Genomic DNA, 17,300 nt, shown 5'->3' on the forward strand with positions numbered 1-17,300 from the left:
TTCAGATGCAGCCAGAAGCCGCGTTCAGTTCGTGGGCGCTTGCCTCTCAGGCTGCCCCAATTTTTGTAATAGGGAAACCCTGATACCCTCGGCCTGACCCTTTCGCTCAGGCAGTGTGTCTTCTGTCTTAATGTGAACCTGCCACGACCACTGATGATAACATTTACAGCTTGCAATAAAAACGGATTCGGGGTGCTATTAATGGAAAGAAATACCATCTTGTTGTTTTTACCTAAGGCGATCAGGTTACTTCACAATTTTATTTACCTTCATCTTCAGAAGAACGATAAATAAACTGCTTCCCCTGCTCAGCGGCTTGGCCACCTGAAAAACCCAGTTTCTGAAGTCAGTTCCCAGTGGGAGAAATGGTGCTTTACCACATCTACCTTAATCAGTCTCTGATGTTCTGGTTCTGACTCAGAATGCCACACGGTGCATGTAGCAGGTACCGCGTAAATGCCAGGGTCGCTCATACCACGTGGACACTGAACTTCTCTTCTGGGCACATGGAGTCACAGCTGAAGGACGCTGCTCTGAAATGACAACAGTGCTCAGAGGCAGAGAGTAAAGCTGGAGACTGCATAAGAACGGCATCACTTAAACAATGCCCCAGGGTCTGCATGTGGTGGTTAGGTCAGGTTCTTTTTGGAGTGTCCCCAGCTTCACCCAAGCAAATCAGATGCGTTCACAGACGCATCAATATAAATGCATTTAATATAATACATACTAGTAAATATGTACAAATAGATATAATGAATATAACATAGCTAACAAGTATACATGTCTTATATACATATATTTATTGCAAATGTATATTTGTAATATAAATACCAGGAATATGTTGTCAAATGAATGAGGAACTCCTTCCTTAAAACAGTCAGTGTTGGGGCGCCTGGGTGGCTCAGTCGGTTAAACGTCTGCCTTCGGCTCAGGTCATGATCCCAGGGTCCTGGGATTGAGTCCCATGTTGGGCTCCCTGCTCAGAGGGGAGCCTGCTTTTCCTTCTGCCTGCCAGTCCCCCTGCTTGTGCGCTCTCCCTCTCTCTCTGTCAAATAAATAAATAAAATCTTTAAAAAAAAACAAAAAAAACCACAAAAAAGCAGTTGATGTATCTTACATCGCTGCCACAATTCATTCATCTCCAGTGAGCCTTCCCTCTCTATGTATGTAATCAATACTTATGGAAACCTGATTTTTATTTCACCTCATAAAAATGGAAAAATTGTTTCCTCATATTTTGGCTATCCTAAATTTAAAATAGGACAGTATTGACATTAAAAAATAGAACAATATTATAATTTTAAGGCTTACTTTCCAAATTTCTGGTTTCTTATTTAAAAACAGAAAAAATTTATGGCCAAGACTACCAAATTAATATTCAACATACATTTAAACATAAGATTAATATTTAAATTAATGTTACTAAAAATCAGTTCCAGATGGTTGGGAGGTTTACATGTGGAAGGTATAATGATTCCACTTTTAGAAGAAAATATATTCTGTATCTTCAGAAGAAAATATAGAATATATCACAGTATTGGCAAAGGCAAAATTTTCTTAATGAGAATACCAAAAGCACCACGAAAGAAGAAAATGTATAAAATAACGGCATCGGTGTAACGTTGGGTACAGAAATTCATTCTCTTTACCTGGGTGAAAAAGAAGGTTAAAAGAATCAGGAAGAACCAGAGGGGGTGTGTGAGCCATTTCCCTTATCTTCAAAAGCTGGGCATCAGAGGAGAGTGTTAATTTGCAAACAGGTAAAAACTTTTTAAGGGCAGAAAGGTTCACGGACAGCAGCGGGATCTCTACCATGTGGTGGGGGCTTATAACACGCTGGCCCTTTATACGCAGCATCTCAGTCCATCCTGGTGGCAACCCAATGAAGTAGATGTGATGCTGGGGACATTGAGGCTGAGCAAGGTCAAATGACTAGCCCAAGGTCAGGCAGTTCATAAATGGTACCTGGGGAATTTGAGCTCATGTCGGTCTGGCAGGGCACCATGCATATGTCCCTGGTTACAGGCCCCGGGGCTGTGCCCTCCACCGCAGGAATTGCCCAGCAACCCCCAAGCTCAGCATGAGTTTGCGTCTGCTCCATCCTTGCCTTTTTCTGGTAGGAGCTTCTGTTTGGCCACACGTTCTGTGTTTCTTTCAGAGTACGAGTCAGCTGTCGGATAAGAAAAATCACAATGTAATTTAAATTCAAAGGAAGCAGATATTCAAAGAGATGATGCTATTAACTTTTCTGACTTATAGATTACATTTTTGTTGGAAGTCTTTTCAGTTTGAAGATCATATGATACAATTGGAGGACAGAGAACAATGAGAACTAAGTTCCAAGGTAATTCAAGGTGGCAGTTAAATACTGAGTGATTAGAGACCTGCGTCTTGGGACCTGGCCCCAACTTAATGTCCTTGCATCTCCTTCCCTCCCTAGTGTCTGGTACACTTCATGTTGCTGGCAGTCAACAGCTGTCAGATTGATGAAGAACAAGATAATCACACTCATTTTGGGGGCTCAGGCTAGAAGCACTTGAGTGCCATGTAACATGTTGATATCGATGAAAAAATGCCAATACCCACCTGCTGAGGTTAGTGGTATAGAAAGACTCAGTCAGGGCACATGCCTGGATATCGGAGGGTATTTCAGGCGTTTGCTTCAAAGGGTTAATCCTGTGACTGAGACTCAAAAAGAAACTTCAAGAATTAATGTTCAAACTTCCAGATTGAATGTATCACCCATGTGATGTAGGGTGTGAATAAAAGGTTTTTGAATAGATTCCTTCGGGTGTGAGCACGAACGTGTACGTGTGTGTGTGTGTGTGTGTGTGTGTGTGTGTGTGTATTTAGCCCTTGGCAATCTCAAGGACGTGAGCAGAACTCTGTTGATAGCCCAGTTTCTCTCTGTGTCTGAAGTCTCAGGTCAGAAGCTGTGCCCCTGATGTCCATTGTTCCTTCAGTCCCTGAAGCTCGAGACCCTTGCTACTCAACATGCTGTCCTTGGACCAGCAGCAGTGCAACCCCAGCGAGCTTGTAAGAAATGCAGAATCCCAAGCCTCACCCCAGACCTAAATGAGCAGAACCTGCACTTTACCGAGATCCTCTGGGGACCCGAATAGCCACAGGCATTTGAGAAGCTGAGACACACTTCTCTACGGGACGGAGGCAGGTGACATTCTGTCCTCCTCCTCTCTTTAGAGCATATTCCTGTGGTTCTCAGATCCTTGTTTTGGTGACTTTGTAATTAAACATGCTTAGGGACTGAATATTTTAAAACTTGTTCGGCTTTCTCATGCTTGCTTGGTATCATATCTGTAGTCCGGGGTTTCTTGGTCAAAGGTATTTCGTGCCACATTGCTCACGAGGCTCTTCTCTGGAGAGCAGAATTACAGACAGAATGGGATTCTGCAGCCAGAGGAACACTGGAAGCTTGCAGGATCTGGGCGCGTGTGGGGCTGTCTGAGGGATGGCTCGGGGACAGGATGTCATCAGGACTAATGGTAGAGTAGCAGAATATGTGCAGCTGAGCTACGACCCTGCCTTAGTTTCAGTAGTTGCTTACATTGGTGACCACTTTTTGTGTAATACAAAACAAACCGTTCCCTCCCCCAATTTAGATTTAAAAGATGTTTAAAATGCTATCATGCCACTTTGACTTTTTACATAAATGACTAATGGATATAAAAACCAGGCAGTTTGTAGGATATCTTTTCCTTCTTGGATTTATTCCACTGTCCTCAGCTTGATTCCTGTGAGTTTTCATAAAATTTGCTCTTTGTTGCTTTCGTGTGAATTTGTTGCAAGTATCACTCTAGGGCCCTCTTTTCCTCACTGCCTTTCCCTTCCAGCAGACTCCATCTCTGGATGCTCACCCAGCCTGGACTTTCAGGCCCCCAGCCCACTGCAGCCAGGTGCCCTGTGCCCAAACGTTCTTCCTTGGGCCCTCAGTCTCATGTTCTGAAAGGAAAAGCCTGGGAACCTTGACTTCCCTGTTCACCAACAAGAAGGGACCCCCATTGCAGCTCACATGCCTGCTTTGCTGTTTTTATGGCCACTCATGGAAATGACATACGTAGTATAGGGCCCCATAAGAAAAAGCCTCGTAGGGATCCAGCCGTGTTTCAGGTCAGGTTGTGCCGTGGGAAGCTCAGCCAGTGGTTGCAAGGAAACCCACTCCAGCTTCACTGGCCTGGAGGCAGGGGACAAGGGAGAGGCCTTCAGGGACTCCAGGGTGAGCTGTGGCCTCCCTGCCTTCTGCACGGATCAGTGCACCCATTCATGCGTGGACAATGTGTTCTCAAGCCATATGGAAATCAGTTTTTTGTAAGCCGAGTAATATTTTAATTGTGCTGGGTGAGGGCTGTCCTGCAGCGAATCGTTTGTACAATGAAGCACTCGCCTGTAATGCAGTTAACTTAACAAACCCTCCATTGCCACCTCAGAGTTTCTTAAAACATTGCACCCCCCACACATATGGATAAATACATTTGTAGATGCACAGATGCATCAGATAGAGTAATGCCAGAAACTACACAAATAAACGCCAGCAAACCAGTGGCTTGAGGCTTGGGGAACAATCCAGCACTGTTTCTCCTCGTCGTCAGGCCTTCTCCTTTTCTAGTGATTCAGAGACCCTGGCTCCTTCCATCTCACAGTTCTCCACCAGTTTCAGGGGCCTTGGAGACCTCTCCACCCAGGCAGCAGAAGAGAGTGGAGAGAGTCCATCTGCTTCTCAATGCCTCGGCCTGGAGAAGACCCATGTCACTTCCTGTCATTTCCCGTTGGTGAGAACTGGACCCACGGCCACAGTAGGCCGCAGCGGGGCTGAGGCATGCAGTTTTTGTCCACAACTCAGTATGCAGAGGTTGACAAAACGCCTTCTCTGCCACACCTCTGTGCTTATTCAAGGGTTTAATAAGCAAATTTCCTCTAAGACGTCTAACACTTCCTACGTGGAAGTCTGAGTGACTGGTGGTATCTTTAGTTTATGGAAAGTGAATTGAGGCCCTAGGGAAATTTATTTGCATTTTGGCAACGTGGGTGGAGAAATAAAGATCCGAGGGGCTTCCTGTGCTTTGCAAAGTCTGCTTTTTTTCATCACTATGATATTGATTTTAATTTGAAAAAGCAAGCAAGCAAGTGCGAAATAAGGCAATTGTACAGAAGCAGCTTTGTGGCCTGTTGTCTAACGAGACAAGACTCCAGGCTGTGGGGTCATGGAGCCTGTGCACCCCACCACCTGAGTGGCCTAGGGCCCGGCTCTCTGGGTTCCGGAGGAATCACTAACCTGTGCAGAACTGACCCAGGGCTCAAGCCTGCTTTGTGCTCTTTATACTTCCCTGGATTTCATAAATTTACCGGAACCTGGAAGTGGTTTTGGTTTTTTTTCCCCCTGAAACATAGATGTACCAAATTCTTGTGAAACTATAAGTAATCCAGTAACCAAAACATTTTGAGCCCCAATGTCATTTGTTCTGAGTGCAAACATCACATTAATAAGGGCTGCAAGGGATCCAGCCTTTTGCCTGGAGACACGGGGCCTTAGAAGGAAGAACCCAGCAGTAAAGTCCCATAGACTTAGGTCTCACCCAGTTCTGCCACCTGATACCATCTGACCTTGGGTGAGAACCATAGTTCCTTAGGCCTCAGCTGCCTTCTCTGTGACATGGGGCAAAATCATGCACTTTGCAGAGTTGCCACATTGGCTGGAGATACAGGGTATGGGGGCTGCTCTGCAAGTGATGGGTGGGAGATGATTTCCATGGAGTGTGCTCCTTCCCTCGGTTTTCCCTCCACCTCCTGGGGAGCAATTCCTCCTCCTCTCCTCCTTCCTGCTTGGACCGTCATGCAGGGCTGACTCCAGTCCCAGTCCTAGATCTGCATCTCTCACTAACTCAGCTTATGTGCCCCGAACCCCAGCCTGGCTTGCCTGTGTGGCACCTTCTCTTCTAGGTCTCTCTGGCCCTGTCAAAGCATGTGCCCAGTACCGATCCTCTTTCCCCACAGGGCGTCTCCTCCTGCCTCCCCCATTCCTATTTCCTTCTGTCCTCACTGCTCAGGTGCCTGGGTGGCGCCTCTTCCCCTTCCCTCTTCTCCCTCCCTCTCTGATGGCCTCCTTTCTGCTTCCCCACCAGCCCCCGTTCCTGCCTCTGCAACCTCCATGGCTCTAGTCCACCCTCCACTTCAAGGCCAGATGTGTCTTGTTGCAACTCGCCTGCCCTTGGCAGCCAGCAGACGCTGCCCGCTGCTCACCCGGTAAGAGACTTGCTGATCACCGTCCGGCTCTGAGTGTCCTGAGTCTGAAAGAAACCCTTCCTCTGATGGCCAGCGCCCTGCAGGCTCATCTCATCTTACTCCTGCAGCTCCCTCTCCTCCCCCGATGAGATCATTCCAGGTCAATCTGATTGAACGGAACATTAGCCAACCAAAGCCACAAATGTTCATGAAAAGAATGCTTCTCTGTCTTCCCTACTCTGCTTTCCGAACTCACCCCCTTCCCTCTCAGACTCCCCTTGCCTAGAATACATCCTTTGCTCTCCACTCTTATTTCTTATTTTTATTTTTATCGCCCCCCCCCCCGCCACCTTCGCAGACTCTCTCCCACACCGGGAGCTGTCGGTGTGACGACGGGGTGCCATGTGGCAGGACGGTTGTGTGCGTAGAGAAATTGGTAGAACTGAGTGGGGTTTTACAAGGATATTAGAAATAGTGTCATTTTTTTATTGTAGTACAATTAACATATGGTGTTGTACTAGTTTCAGGTGGACAATGTAGTGATTCGACAATTCTATATATGACTCCGTGCTCCTCGCAACAAGTGCCCTCCTTAATCCCCATCACCTAGTTCCCCCATTCCCCCCCACCCCCCGTAACTAGCAGTTTGTTCTCTTTGTTTAAAAGTCTGTTTTTTTAATTTGCCTTCTTTTTTTTCTGGTTTGTTTTGTTTCTTAAATTCCACATGTGAGTGAAATCATATGGCATATGTCTTTCTCTGTCTGACATATTTCACTTAGCATTATACTCTCTCGCTCCATCCATGTTGTTGCAAATGGCAAGATTTCATTCTTTTTAATAGCTGAGTGATATTCCAGTGTGTGTGTGTGTGTGTTTATATATAACACGTCTTTATCCATTCCTCTATGGACGGACACTTGGGTTGCTTCCATATCCTGCCTGTTGTAAATAATGCTGCAATAAACAGGGGTGCATATTAGTGAATTAGTGTTTTCATTTTCATTGGGTAAATATTCAGTAGTGGAAATACTGGATCATGGGGTAGTTCTATCTTTAACTTTCTGAGGAACCTCCATACTGTTTCTGTAGTGGCTGCACCAGTTTGCATTCCCACCAACAGTGCACGAGGGTCCCTTTTTCTCCACAGTGTTAGAAGGATGTTAGAATTATTAAATTTTTAAAAACCTAGTTTCCTAAAGCTTTAGCGTTCAACTTAAAGTTTTATTATTTTACTTACTAGTCTAGTTTTATAATCTGTTAATTATATGTCCTAAATATTTTAAACATTAAACATCTAATATATTTGATTGTCTTCTTAAGTACTCCCAATGTCTGTGACAAGCAGAACTTTCCAAGCATTGAAAACATTTTGTAAGTCTGCTGAATTAAACTTATAATGAATGCATGTTCAGTTTGTGTCCAACCTTAGACAAATTGTGTTATACCTTTCAACTTGTATCCGGATTCTAAAATCCATCGATTATATGTTTTATAACCACGAGGCTAATCTCTTGGATTTGTTAAAATTTCTGAAATGTTATAAACCCTTTAAAGAGGAGACACGCTGATTGCTCACTAAAATTAGTTTGTTTGTTTAGGGCTAGTCTTACTGCCTCATTTCTCTACCTAGTTCTGGCCTTCTCTGTTAAGAGGCACATGTCCAATTTCACCAGACCAAGGAGGCTGGAGTTTCCATTGCAAGGACCCACCTGAAGGAATTGGGCTCAGGATCTGGATCTGAGTTTTTCCAGCCATGTTTCTATCCACTGCAAATAGATGCCGCTATTTACCGAGAGGTTGGTCCCTCTGACTGGGGTCCCTACATCAAAGGTGCAGTCACCCAGCTGTGGGTCCCTTTGAATCTGCCACAGCCAGAGTTTGCATTTCTGGTTCTCTTCTTCATCCGCACTCATTCTGGCATGAACACCTCTCCACTGTCCGCCCATTAGACCTTCACTTCCTCATATCAAGCATCAGGTGGGGGGATTCTGTGTTCTTTCCATATTTTTCTTGTTGGATAAGCCCCCAAACTCTCAGAGATGTTAAAATGAAATACAGAAGGTTCTGCATCTCTTGCAAGCTCTGCCTCTGACACTGAAACCTGCCAAGGATGGGGGTCTTGGCCGGACAGGGTCCCTCTCTTTTCTGGGCCTGTCCAGGACCTATCGTGCCAGCGTGGCATCGCCTGTCAGATCTCATATGCCTTTGAAATACAGTGGGTGCTCTGTGATAACCGTCCTCCCCTCCCTGCCTCCGTGCTCCCTAACATGTTCTGGGCCAGCCATGAAGAACTGCTGTCCTGCTGAGTGCATCTACCCTGTGACAGAGGGCCAGACTGGGGAGTGCTTAGCGCAGGGCCACACAGACTACTGGTCGCAGGATCCATGTACCAACCCCCCCCCCCCCCGATCAGCTGCACCACATTTGATGTCTTCCCACTTCTAGTTTAGCTGCTAGCATAAAACTAATGGGTTTGCTCTTCTCCCCATATTCTCACGGTACTTTTAACTATAGAAACACTAATTGATATCCCCCAAATGAGAGAGAACCCGAGACCTAAAAATGTCATCACACTGTTGTTCCTGGGGTGGAAGCCACGGTCATTTATGCAGTTGTGGGAAAATGTTCACTTCTCTGTTCCATGCTGCTTTGGGAAGCTGTAATAAGAGCATGAATGCTGAAATCTAGTGTGCTGGGTGGCTTAGGCTGCAAAAGAGGGGTGTACATCAGATCTTGTATTTGCGAGGCCTTTTTGGTAGCAAAAAAGAGGAAACTCAGAAAACTGGAGGTCACATAAGAAAGGAGAATTTTGAGAAGATTCAGGAGTACCTTATAGGTCAGAGTTTGAACAGCAAGGCCTGGGAAGGAGTGGGAAGCAGGTCCGCCCCTTTCCAGCCCCAGTCCCAGCCGTGCAGGGAGACTGGCAAAAACACGGCAGATGGGCTCACAGCCCTATGGATGGTGATGGTGGTGGCTTTGTCATCTTCTAGTTTTGCAGACTTCCTCCAGGTTCCCAATTCCATCAACGCAAACTAAACATCCTTAGAGAACATGCTGGTGGAGCAGCAAGTTTGGGTATCATGGAAAAGATTTCTGCCTCTGGAGTGCATGGTATGCTAAGTCACAGAAATGTCAGGAGGAGGAAATGGGAATTGACTGATGTTTGAGAGAGAAAGGGGCATGCATGGGAGAAGGAAGCTCCCAGGTCCTTAAGGAAAGAGACCCAGCCTCTGCCTGGGAGAACGGCTCCCTGCAGACACCCTGCAGAAGTCCATCACATGCTGCTGGACATTTCTTCATGACGGTGTCCAGACTTGGAGACAGGGCAGGCTTCTGATCTGCTCTGTATCCATGTGGTCTCCTGCTTGGGGACGAGGTGGGCCACGTGCTCCTGTCATGATCAACCCAGCAGAGCAGAGGAGGGCCTGACATGAACGCAAAGGCTGGAGTTAGGTTGGAGTCAGAGGAGCCTCCTGGCTCTGCCACCAGCCACGGGATCACCCCAGGCAAGTTGGGCTTGGCTTCCTCGCTCATGAAGTGAGTGGTTGGACTCCATGGATCTTCTAGTTTTCCAACAGGATTGGGGTTTGGCGATTGCAAATTAACAATGGGGTTGGAACTTTGTTCTCAGTGAGTGATGACCACCTTTCCAAGTAATTCCAGGGAGACATTTTTTCATATCATATTTTTTGCACAGTTCTGGATTTTAGTTTTGTATACCCAGAGATGCCACATTTAGAAATTGGTGAGTACACTTGAGTATTCCAAGACTGGGGAAGGGTCTGGCTGAATGATGTTCAGACGCTAAAGTGGCAGAGGCTGAAGCCTCTCCTCCAGCTGGTACCATGGCTCAGCCACAGGTCTCTGCTCACAGGCCCCCCAAAGTAGCTCTGACAGGTGGAATTGGCTTTGACTTTGGGGCCAATTATGGAGCATGCTCCGGGTCTGCTGATCTTTGAAAACTCAGCATGTGACCTGATTTTTCTTTTTATCTTTTTATGATTAAAAAAATTGTAATTGTAGTAAAATACATACATAACATAAAATTTACCATCTTACCATTTTTAAATGTACAGCTCAGTGGTATAAAATACGTTCATAACGTGATACAGCCATCACTAACTTTTTCCATCATCCCAGACTGAAACCTCATACTGATTAGATGATAACTCCCCAGGCCCCCAGGCCCCTCCCCCACAGCCCCTGGCAACCGCCAGTCCACTTTCTGTCGCTATGAATTTGCCTGTCTAGATATTTCATATAAGTGGAATTACACAATATTTGTCCTTAAGCATCTGGCTTGTTTCACTTCGCACAATGTCTTCAAAGTTTTATCCCTGTTGTAGCATGGGTCAGAATTGTGTTTCCTTTTTAGGGTTGAATACTATTCCCTTGTATGCATGTCCCACATTTTGTTCATCCATCCACCTGTCATGGACACTTCAGTTGCTTCTACCTTTTGGCTATCATTAAGAATGCTGCTATGAACATGCGTGTACAAATATCTCTTTGAAGCCTTGTTTGTAATTCTTTCGGTTAAATGCCCAAAACTGGAATGGCTGGATTATATGGCAATTCTAGTTTTAATTATTTGAGGAACTGCTATATTGTTTCCCATAGAGGCAGTACCATTTTTCTTTCCTACTAACAGTGCACGGAGGTTCCAATTTCTCCACACCCCCCAACACTTACTATTTTCTGGTGTGCGTGCATGCATGCATGCGTGCGTGTGTGTGTGTTTGGGTTTTTTTTTTTTTTTTTGTAACCACATTTTTTTTTCTGGCTGGTTCTCACACGGGCTTTGCTTGCCTCTCTCTAGCTTTGGGGACTGGCCGTTTTCCCAGGCATAGCACCTTGGCCTGGGGAAGCCGTGAGAACCGAGTGCCTTTTGAAGCAGCATTTGGCTTCTGCAGTGGAAGAACCTTCATGCCTGGGAAGCGTGGGAAGTTTTCCTCTCGCTGGCTAAGGAATGAAGTTGTCACGTAAATGGACCAACAGACCTGAGGAGAGGGGAGGTCCTCCCAGCTGGCGGGTCCTCTCTGCTGATGGTCCAGGGCAATGAGGTGGGAAATGTACCATGTTAAGACTTGCTTCTGGCCAGAAAGTCAGCAGGCTGTGTGACCGAAGAATTCCTTTTGTCCTGGGTGCCAGTGAAGGGGTTGGTAGGAGAGATATTGGTGTCTGCCTCTCCTAGACAGGCGTGGCCTTCTCAGAATATTCTGTCTTCCTCCACGAGGCCAATTTCAGGGATTATTTCTCAATGTTCACTTTTTCCTCGAGTAATGTTGTGAACTTACCTTCTTCTCTGAGGCCAATAGTAGAATCCGGTTACACTTCCAGGATCTTGCTACTTGGGATAAAATTCTTTCTAAGAAATACAGGAGATGTGGCTGTGCAAAGGATGAGAGCCTTGTTCGCTGGTGTTCTATAGCGCTATAAAGACTGTCCTGGGAGGGGGGGGGCAAGGAGGCAAGGAGGGAACACAGGAAGCACTGAGAGCAGGGAAGGGATCAAACTGCTGCCAAAGTAAATACTAGAGAAGGTCCCCGGCTCCTTAATGTTGACAATTTCCTCTGAGCTCTCTGCAAGACGCCAGGGACAACTTAATGCATCACTTAATGCATTGAAGCAAATCGTATAAAAGGCCTAGACAGATTTTTCTTTGAATTTAAAACTGGATTTCGAGTGTAGAGTAAGAAATATTGTCCTTGCCACGTCAATAACTTTTGAGGGAGTCGTGTCCTCACTGCTTGGAAGTGTTGAAGATCCTGCCCCTAAGTGTTTAGTGTGTCCTTCCTGCCCTTCCTAGGGTGAGATGTGGGGGGCAGGCTCCAGCATGGACCCCCCACCCAGCCACCCTCTCTGCCATTCACCCTTTTCCGTGCCTGCCTTCTCTTCTAGCCATGGCCATCCCTACCAGCCCACTACTTTCTAGGTCTATTTTGCAAAATCCTTTCTCCCTGACCCCTCTAATATGAAAGTAGAATTTGGCAAACAAGCACACGTTGGCACAAACCTTTTGAATAGACTTACTTTAGACTAAAGCACACAATGGGTCTTATAGTTTGCCTTAGGCCGCCATTTAAATGACTCGGATAATGAAGTAGAAAACCAGACGGACTAAAATAAGAGTCTTATCTGTGTTGGACAGCCAAGAATGATCCCTCCTTGCTTCTCAAACAGTTGCAATCGTTGTTTCCATGACCCTTGAAGCGGATTCTGAAATCAGTGCTTACTTCTGCATCAGTTCATAAATTATTAGGGAAATTGATGAGTTTTTGCTTTCGCTTTCAGTTTGTTCATTTGCCTTGTAATTTCTGGCCTTATCACATCACATTAACGTGTACTTTAGTTGAGCACAGTAATAAATAAAACATTCATTTAATTTTAGACCCAAAGATAAATGTTGGGAGCTACTAAATACTCTCCTAACTTAATAAGGTCTCCCAGGAAGACTTTGCCTTGACTAAATCATAGAACTGGGTCTCTAGGCCATCCAGGTGAAATTACTGATACTCTAAACATCGTTGGCTGATTTGATACAGTTTGTTGTTTTCCCCTTGTCTTTACCTGTGTGTTTTGTTCAATATCTATTGAGACTCAAGGTACATTAGATCAGCTCGGTAAGATAACAGTGTCTGTTACCCATCCATCCATCCATCCATCCATCCATCCATCCATTCATCTAGTGAGTGTCTGCTATGTGCCAGGCATTCTATTCAAAAGCAATATTTCAGTGAGGATAGTGTGGGCTAAGACAGGCAATAGAAGGCTTAGAGAATAGACACTTACTTGAATATGAAACCAAGAAAATTGTTTGGAGGATGTATTGATCATCTAAGACAGGCTTAAAACAATAAACATTTCCTATCACAGTTACAGTGGATCAAGAACCTAGGTGTGGCTTAGCTGGGTGTCTTCAGCTCAACACCTCTAATACGGTTGTTGTCAAGTTGTGGGCCCAGGCTTCGGTCTCATCTGAAGGCTCAACTGGGGCTAGTGGTGTCTGCTTCCAGGTTTACTCATGTGGTTGTTGGCAGGCCTTGTTCCCTCATGACATGAGCTTGTCTATAGGGCTGCCTTATGACATAGAAGCTAGTGTGAAAGCACACAAAACAGAAGCTACAGTCTTTTTATACCTTAATCCCAGAAGGGACATTCCATCACTTCTGCCATATTCTTTGTTAGGAGTGAGTCAGAAAGTCCAGCTCAGACTCAAGATGAATTACACAGGAGTATGAATATCAGGAGGTGATGTCTGGCCATTATACAACATATTAATATGTAGTTTAGTTGAGCACATTAATAAAAGACACTTTTGTTTACTGTTAGACCCAAAGATAAATGTTGGGATTTATTAAGTAGTATTCTAACTTCATATTACAAATAGTATTCTCCCAGGAGGAATGATGGGCCATCATCAGATAGGGGCCATCTCCCATCTCAGAGGCTACTGACTACAGAGAGTGTCCGTTAGGAATTGGATTTGGCTGCTAAGTTGCTTAAACCCATAAGCATTTATTTTTCTGACATAATGGGAAATTTAGAGGCAGTTAATTACTGGCCTTTGCTCAGAGGCTAAGGGCTTTGTGGCTCTTCTAGCTTTTTGCTTATGGCCCCAAGATCACTGCTGGGACTCCTGCCTTCATGTCTGCATTCCAAGTAGCAGAAGAGTAAGTGGGGATGGGTCAAGAAGGTAAAAAAGAATACCAGCCTTGTCTCTTCCTCTTTCATTCCAGGAACTGCCATTCAACAAACACAATTCACATTTCTGTGACCATCCCTATCTGTTATAGAGCCTGGGAATATAACCATATGAACCATTATCTCAAAGTGCTCACTGCCTCCAGCCTTTCCCCCACCTCATGGCTACAGAGACCTGACTACTCTGCCATACCACCACGCCTGCTATTTAAGCCAATCTTGTGCCCATCAAGCCAATCATGGCCTTAGTAGTTGCTCTTGTTGTAAGAGAGGCAAGTGCGTAGGCAAGTTTAAGACACCCGGTCCCACCCTGCTTGCCAGGGACTTAAGTCAGAGCCCTGGAATCCTGTCTGCCTCGCTTGCATCTTCCCTGTAACAGTGACTAGGTAGAAGTCAGAGTCCTGAAGAAAGACTGTCTAGGTGCAAGTTGCTGCCTGCCACTCCTGTGTCCCCTTGGGTGAGCTGCTGAATGTCTCTGGGTCTGTTCCTCGTTTATGAAGTGCCTGCCTTGTAAAGCTGTGGGAGGATTACATGAGAGGATGCATGTTGCTTACTTAGCCCAGTGCCAGGGCCACAGTGGGAGCTGTGCACCTATCTACATAGATGACAGTGCTGAAGAAGATGATGGTGAGGACAGTGACAATGATGGTGACGACAACGATGATGGATGACAGTTTCCATTTTAGAATTTGATTATACTTCCTTACTTCTGAAGATATCCATATCTGTACATATGCACATATTGTCTATGTTTCGTATTGCAGAGAGAACACTTTTCCACTGCAGATGGGCCTTTTTGCCTCCCTGTCTCTCATGGTAGGGGAGATTCCAGAACAACTCTGAGTAGTCCTCATGCCCATATAATTCCCCAGATAAGCAGCACCTAACTTAGGAGTGTACCTGTGGTCCAAAGTCTTCTTTTGAAGTCGTTAATTGTCATTGCAATTTCCTGGAAATAAACTGATATAAATTGCCTGTAGGTCTGCCCACTGAAAATAAATTGAACTCTTAACATGAATTGCATGTAGTATTAATAGGATCAACCTGGGCTCCGGGTCCTGGGAATTAGAGGGAGGTAAATGAATAAGAAACAGGTAAGAAGAGATTGGAAGAGGGCAGGGATGCTGAAGCAATATTTTGAAATAGGGAAGTTTACCAGTGATAACCTATACCGCTAGTGCTCAATGTGGTGTCCACCTTCCCGTCCATCCACCCTTCTTTCCCTGAAGCCAAGCTCACTTCCCCATGGGGACTAGGTCAATGTAGGGACAGCAGGCTGAGAAGGCTGACCCACACGCAGCAAGTGTGCTAAGCACATATGTGTCTTTGGAGGCATTGCCTCCTTCCCTAGAAAATGGTTGTGAAACTCAAATTGAGTTGTAATTGTCAACTTTTAAGGGAGTTTGTAAAAAGTCATTATTCAGTAAACAGTATCAAATACTGCAGTATGTGCTGGACACGTGCTAGGTGCTGGGGACCCAGAAGTGATCAAACAGGCAAAGCCTATTCTCATGTTGCTGCATTTTTGTAAAAAAGAGGTTTTGCTTCAGAAATGCCAAATCAGACACCAGGGAGCCTGGCAGGGGATCCACTCTGGGGTCAATGCTGGAGGCTGCTCAGCTTGCTATGCCTGCTGTCTCCCCTCATCCAAGTCCAGAGCTCACTGCAACCTCAAGGCCGCTCTCTACGCCTTACAGGCAGGGGCGACATTGCTGGGCACCTTTGCTATGAAGTGAGTATGAATTAGGATGACTCTTTCCTCTTCTAGAAATTCAAATGAGCAGTCCCACTATCTCATCTTGCAGTCACTGGCATAGTTTACTTTTTTCTTCTTGTGTCTGGAGTTTTTTTCCCCTGGGCCTGCTGGGGCATGGGGCTGCATCCTTGGTTCAAAGCCAGTGTGTAATTCTGCAGGAAAGAACTTCTGGATTAATAAGGCTGCTTAGCAGGCAAGCCACTGGCCCTGGAAGTGGGCAGCTGAACAAGTCTGGGCATGTCTTGCCCTCGCGGACTGCCTTAGTTCTGGTTTCTTTCTGTTCAGTAGATGAGGAGCAGCCCATAACTTTGCCCGGAACTTGCCTTTGTGTACCGAAGATATGGTGGGATGATCCCATGGAGGACCCTGGAAGCTTCAGCATGAAAATAGGCCCCCACTCCGGGCACTGGGGAGTTTTAATAATGAAGACAGTGCTCACATTGTAATAGTAAGTGTAATAAAGCAGTGCACAGTTATGTATACAGGGTGAACACATCTATGTAAACAGACAAGGAGGGAAAGGGAGAGAGCAGGAAAGAGCAGAAGGAAATGCATCAAAATATTAATAGTGCTTGGCTTTGGGAAGTGGGATGAATGGTCTCTGCTCTTTTGTATTTTCTAGATTATCCCTAGGCAGCATTCATAACTTCTGTAATAAAAGCTATATAAACTTTATATGAAAACATACATGGTTGCAAGATCTTAATACTTTCCCTGCCATTTTAAGAACATCTGATAAAAGAAACCCTGGCTACTTTGACCAGCAGATGCTGTCTTGATTACAATGTGTATTCTTTCACCATTGACCAGATAAATGTTAAGCAGAAGCTGGTGGGAGCTATTGTTAGTTGGGTAATCAGTGGGTGAAATCACCTATGAAATGAAAACAAAGCAAAAGCGATATGAAAGCAAAAATTAAAGTTGCATGAGCTACAACAGAAGAGGACAAATCCTGCATGATTCCACTTACATGAGTGATCTAAAATAGACTCTTAGAAGAGAATAGAATGGTGTTTGCTGGGAGCTGAGAGGAGAGGGAAACGAGGAGTCGCTATTCAATGCGTATAAAATTTTGGTTATGCAAGATGAATAAGTTCTAGAAGATCTGCTATATAGCAATGTGCCTGATCAATTTTTTTTAAATGTCTGAGAGAATGGGGACGTTCACCAAATCCCGAACGATGGTGGCATTAAGGCTGCATGGTAGACTCCCCCGGTCTGGTGCCCAGAGTTGATTAGGGTGGAGCCCACTGTATCAGTTATGATTAGGGCTGGTTGCATGTAATTGGAACCTCCAATAACAGAGGCTCAAGTACAAAATGTTTTATTCAGAGGTAGGCAGTCTAGGGTCACATGGCGGCTGCCCATCTGGCTAACTCAGGCTCTTTCCAGCTCACGACCCTGTCCTCCTCAGGTGGTGGCCATGCCCAGCTGCAAGGGGGACTAACAAATATAAAATTGTCCTAGGAAGAATTATTCTGGGTTCAACTGAAAACCAGGAGCTCGATTATTTGGGGCAAAGGGGAGAGCAGATGTGGGGTTAGGCAACCAGCAGTCACTGCCGTGTCATAATCTGAGTTGTGTTTGGTAGAATGTTCCTGGA

At 45.4% G+C, this 17,300-nt stretch overlaps 1 long non-coding RNA gene across 2 annotated transcripts in view; it reads right to left on the reverse strand.

Annotated features, from left to right (window-relative positions):
* Window positions 1-837: 837 nt before the first annotated feature.
* Window positions 838-17,300, reverse strand: part of LOC130543127 (uncharacterized) — a 34,157-nt gene continuing 17,694 nt past the window's right edge. Inside the window, exons 1-3 of one of the 2 annotated variants that reach the window (XR_008958203.1) lie at window positions 6,256-6,336; window positions 1,966-2,170; window positions 838-1,045 (exon numbers count right to left, since the gene is read on the reverse strand). This is a non-coding gene — a long non-coding RNA (uncharacterized LOC130543127). Of the gene's footprint in view, window positions 1,046-1,965; window positions 2,171-6,255; window positions 6,337-17,300 lie in introns of those variants that run through there. The other variant, XR_008958204.1, reaches the window with a different exon arrangement.

This window comes from Ursus arctos, unplaced genomic scaffold (genome assembly GCF_023065955.2).
Source record: "Ursus arctos isolate Adak ecotype North America unplaced genomic scaffold, UrsArc2.0 scaffold_8, whole genome shotgun sequence".
Taxonomy (NCBI): domain Eukaryota; kingdom Metazoa; phylum Chordata; class Mammalia; order Carnivora; family Ursidae; genus Ursus; species Ursus arctos.